The sequence below is a fragment of the Coenobita brevimanus genome, chromosome 73 (genome assembly GCF_032717465.1).
Source record: "Coenobita brevimanus isolate Jiangsu-jjx chromosome 73, ASM3271746v2, whole genome shotgun sequence".
In the NCBI taxonomy this organism is placed as follows: Eukaryota; Metazoa; Arthropoda; class Malacostraca; order Decapoda; family Coenobitidae; genus Coenobita; species Coenobita brevimanus.
In genome coordinates, this window is record NC_137026.1 from 36,011,522 (window position 1) to 36,016,448 (window position 4,927).

The following is a 4,927-nucleotide window of genomic DNA, read 5'->3' on the forward strand; positions in this document are numbered from 1 at the left end:
GAGAGAGAGAGAGGAGGGGGGAGACCAACATGAATAGATGCAGCAATGAAGTGTGAAAGACCATAAAAGACCAGAATGTGTCAGGGTGTGTGATCATTGCCGGGGTTTTCAGTGCTAATCTACACAGGTGGTGGCCTAACTGGGTGGGCGACTTGAGGGACAGGAAATAGTCGGGGGGAGGGGGGGTACATGAGAGGGGTTACTTTGAGATTGCATTTTGTTGCTAAGAATTGTGGATAAGAATTTTTTGTAACTATATCTATCTGTAGGAGGATAGTAGACATGGCACACACACACACACACACACACACACACACTGTAGAGGTGTTAAGTACATGAACTCTATCCTAGTGCATGTGACATTTTACACACACACACACACACACACACACACACACACACACACACACACACACTCTGTAGAGGTGTATATGAACTCTATGCCAGTGCATGTGACATTTAACACACACACACACACACACACAGACGATCCGGGATACAAAAATATGATGTGGTTGACGTGAGATTAGTTCCGGGCGTAAGATTAGCTATGGATTTGACACAGTATTTCAAAATCATAACTAAGCATTATATCCGAAAACAGTAAATATTCAAAGCTGGACAGGATGATAATAATATATAGATGTGCTTTAGATTAAGATATGAGTTTTTCTTTTCGTTTTTTTTTCAAAGAAGAAGGAACCCAAGGCTAGGTTGGTGAGGGTGTAGGTCGCCTCGGGAATACGGGAATTACGACGCTACATTTGAAGTGAATATAATACATCCTTAAAACCAGGCCGTATCACCTCCTCCTAAGCGATTTATTTCCTTATTACACCTTGGCCGGTAGCCTCGTCGGGTAAGGAAGCTCCGTAACACCTCTTCCTTAGTTATTTACTTTTGATATGGCTAGCTAACACTCTTTTGTACGTCATTTATGCAGAGTGTGACAATAATTGAAGGATTTGTGTAACAGAATAGGGCAGTAAGGTGTAATAAGCAAAATAAATCGCTTAGGAAATGGTGTTAGGGAGCTTTCTTAGAGAAGAATAGGGCGGTAAGGTGTAATAAGCAAAATAAATCCCTTAGGAAAAGGTGTTAGGGAGCTTTCTTAAGGGACGAGAAGGCTAGAACAGTAGGTTGTGTTTAGCAAAATAAATCGCTTAGGAAGAGATGTTAGGGTGCTTCCTTAACCGACGAGAATACAGGTGCTTGTCCTTCCTGCAAATCAAGAGTAACAATTGATCATAACCAGAGTTGCAATTGATAATATAAACCAGAGTTGCAATAGATCATGAAAACTCAGGCTGAAATAATCATAAAGTGCGTTTTGTGTACCGTGATCCAGATGTGTGGTGCAGATGGGGGCTTGACACATAGGTGGTGGTGCTTCGTGAATGTGGGAGGCAATTTACAAGCTGCAGTTGCAATGTTGTAGGCGGTGTTCAGATCTTAGGACGAGCCAAACGGTTGATTTTAGGCAGTTTAACCCCTCTGCATAGGGTTAACTGGCTGTGTTATGCTTTGCTAGAGGCGTGGGGTACTGTACTGGGTTGTATTTTACCGATTTGGAAACAGGAAACGAAAAAGAATAAGTAAAATGACAGAGAGAGACTGACATCTTCTCTTGTTACACTGCCAAACGCACGACGCAACTTCAGCTCCCCCTCAAACCAACACCTTCCCTTCCTCCAATACAGATTAATATCAAAATACAGCTCATACAATAAACCAACAGCTATTTACTTGGCTTGTATCTTAAATTACAAAAAATCGGAGTGCTGTATGAGAAGCTAGGCTTTTTAAATAGCGAACTTGTAAACACGGGTCAGTCTCCGTTGGGCTGTGAGTGGGGGAGTACGTAAATTTCCTTCCTTTGTGCCAAGAATTAAAGGAGAACGAATCTGAGCGAGGTAAGTAATCCATAAGTCGACGAGACCTTAAAATGGAGCCTGTTTGAAACGCCATATTGATAGAAACAGAAGTGTATCTATCGGGAAGAATCGCGAGGGTGAAATAGATTTAAATTTTTGCTGCCGGGGAGATGGGATAGGACGAGAGAGGGAGAGAGGAGGGTGAGAGAGGCGGGCTGACTTTCTTCCATATTTCAATTTACTTAAAGCTGATGGTGTGGGGAGCGTTTTTATGAATTCCAAACCCCTATGATCAATTTTCCCCCATTTCGAAATCCACGTATACCCGAAAACAGACCCAAAAATACAATATACTCCACACAGCGCGTCCCAAGCCTTTGTCTGCCTCTCAAAAGTGAAAATATTTATAAAGGAATGTCAGAACTTAATCTGCCTCACTTTTTCTGTTTTCCAGGGTATAAAAAAATGGGATTAGGGTCATTTTTCAGGGGTTTTGATGAGGATTTCCAGCCTAATAGATGTTGGATCAATACAAGTACATCCCTTGACATTGAACTGGTGTACGTTCGTTTGTGCGTGTGTGGTAGTGGTGGTAGGTGCGATGGTGGTGGTTGTGGTGGTAGGTGCGATGGTGGTGGTTGTGGTAGGTGCGATGCTGGTGGTTGTGGTAGGTGCGATGGTGGTGGTATGTGCGATGGTGGTAGTTGTGGTAGTGCGATGGTAGTTGTGGTAGGTGTGATGGTGGTGGTTGTGGTAGGTGTGATGGTGGTAGTTGTGGTAGGTGCGATGGTGGTGGTTGTGGTAGATGCGATGGTGGTAGTGGTGATAGTTGCGATGGTGGTAGTTGTAGATGCGTTTGAGCGTGGTAGTGGTGGTAGGTGCAATGGTGGTAGTTGTGGTTGATTGTGGTAGTAGAGGATTGTGGTAGCTGTGGTTGTGTCGATGAGAAATGTGGTTTGTGGTTGGTGGGAGTTGTAGTTGTGGAGGATTGTGGTTGTAGTGCATAAGATGGTGGTGGTAGGATGATGGTAGTTGTGGTAATTGAATGGGGTAGCGAGTGAGAAAATTGTGGTGGTTATGCTGGTAGGATGGTGGTAGTTGTGGTTATTGCGAAGGGATAGGAGGGTTATAGCTACTGGTACCGGTAAATGGTGGTAGTTGTGGTAGGTGGAATGGTGGTAGTTGTGGTAGGTGGGATGGTGGTAGTTGTGGTGGTAGGTGGGATGGTGGTAGTTGTGGTAGGTGGGATGGTGGTAGTTGTGGTAGGTGGGATGGTGGTAGTTGTGGTAGGTGGAATGGTGGTAGTGGGATGGTGGTAGTTGTGGTAGGTGGGATGGTGGTAGTTGTGGTAGGTGGAATGGTGGTAGTTGTGGTGGTAGTGGGATGGTGGTAGTTGTGGTGGTAGTGGGATGGTGGTAGTTGTGGTAAGGTGGAATGGTGGTAGTTGTGGTAGGTGGAATGGTGGAGGTTGTGGTAAGGTGGAATGGTGGTAGTTGTGGTAGGTGGAATGGTGGTGGTTGTGGTAGGTGGAATGGTGGTAGTTTTGGTGGTGGAATGGTGGTAGTTTTGGTGGTGGAATGGTGGTAGTTGTAGGTGGAATGGTGGTAGTTGTGGTAAGGTGGGATGGTGGCAGTTGTGGTGGTGGTTGTGGTAGGTGTGGTGGTGGTGGTGGTAGGTAGGATGGTGGAAGTTGTGGTAAGTGTGGTGGTGGTATAGTTGTGGATGTGAATTAAATGAACTCAGTAGGAAGAGATGAGAGAGGCTTTTGTTATGCGGTGGACGGACTCGGGCTGACGATGGTGGTAGTGATTGTGGTAGTAGTGGTTATGGTAGTAGTGGTAATTGTGGTTATGATAGTTGTGGTAGTAGTGATGATGGCGGTTGTGGTAGTCGTGGTTGTGGTGGGTATGGTAGTTGTGGTAGTAGTAGTTATGGCAGTTGTGGTAGTGGGTATGGCAGCTGTGGTATTTATAGTAGTGGTTATGGTAGTTGTGGTAGGTATAAGAAGGTGGGTAATATATAGCAGAAACCACAACATAGAAAGAATTGTGGTAGTTGTAGCTGTGGTAGAAATAAATGGTAGATGTGGTAGAAAGAATAGTGGTAGTTGTAGCTGTGGTAGAAGTAGATAGTAGCTGTGGTAGAAAGAATAGTGGTAGTTGTAGCTGTGGTAGAAATAGATAGTAGCTGTGGTAGAAAGAATAGTGGTAGTTGTAGCTGTGGTAGAAAGAATAGTGGTAGTTGTAGCTGTGGTAGAAATCGATAGTTGTGGTAGACAAAATAGTGGTAGTTGTGGTAGTGAAGCAGATGGTGGTGGTAACGTGAGAGCGCTTGTCGGGTTGAATGTTGGTTGGCTGGTTGTACGTGGGTGCCGATGGTGGTAGTTGTGGTAGGCAGATGGTGGTAGCAATGGTTATGGTACGTGGAGAATGTTGGTTAGTGCTGGTAGTTGTGGTAGGGTGATGGTAGCGATGGTTGTAGTTGTGGTGGTGGTGAGGGCGAATGTTGGTTATAGTAACTGTGGTAGGTTGAGGGATTGAGAGGCGATGGTGGTAGCGAGGGTTGTAGTGTGTGTGTGTGTGTGTGTGTGTGTGTGTGTGTGAGAGAGAGAGAGAGAGAGAGAGAGAGAGGATAATGGTTGTGGTGGGGATGATGGTAGTTGTAGTAGTATGGGAGTCGTAATGGTTATGGTGAGAGAGAGAGAGAGAGAGAGAGAGAGAGAGAGAGAGAGCTGGATGCTGGTAGATGTGGAAGTTTAGACAGTGACATTTCCCTCCTCTCTCTCTCTCTCTCTCCAAGGGCTGAAAGCGGAAGTAACGAATAACAAAAATGGTAAGTTTATATACATAGTGAGAGAGAGGGAGAGAGAGGGGGGGGGGGATGGTGGAAGTGGCTAATATAATGTATGCAAGTTTGTGTAACAGTGAGAGAGAGAGAGAGAGAGAGAGAGAGAAGGAAGTAGTTAATAATAAGAAAGAGGGTTAAAATGTGCTAGAATGAGAGAGAGAGAGAGAGAGAGAGAGAGAGAGAGAGAGAGAGAGGTAGCAAATACA

At 44.9% G+C, this 4,927-nt stretch overlaps 1 protein-coding gene across 1 annotated transcript in view; it reads left to right on the top strand.

The window, feature by feature from the left end:
* Window positions 1–1,854: 1,854 nt before the first annotated feature.
* The window catches only part of LOC145407387 (prominin-1-like), a 136,346-nt gene continuing 133,273 nt past the window's right edge, over window positions 1,855–4,927 (top strand). The window contains exon 1 of the mRNA XM_080278322.1: window positions 1,855–1,913. The gene's annotated coding sequence lies outside the window, so the exon portion shown is untranslated. The remainder of the gene's footprint in view (window positions 1,914–4,927) is intronic.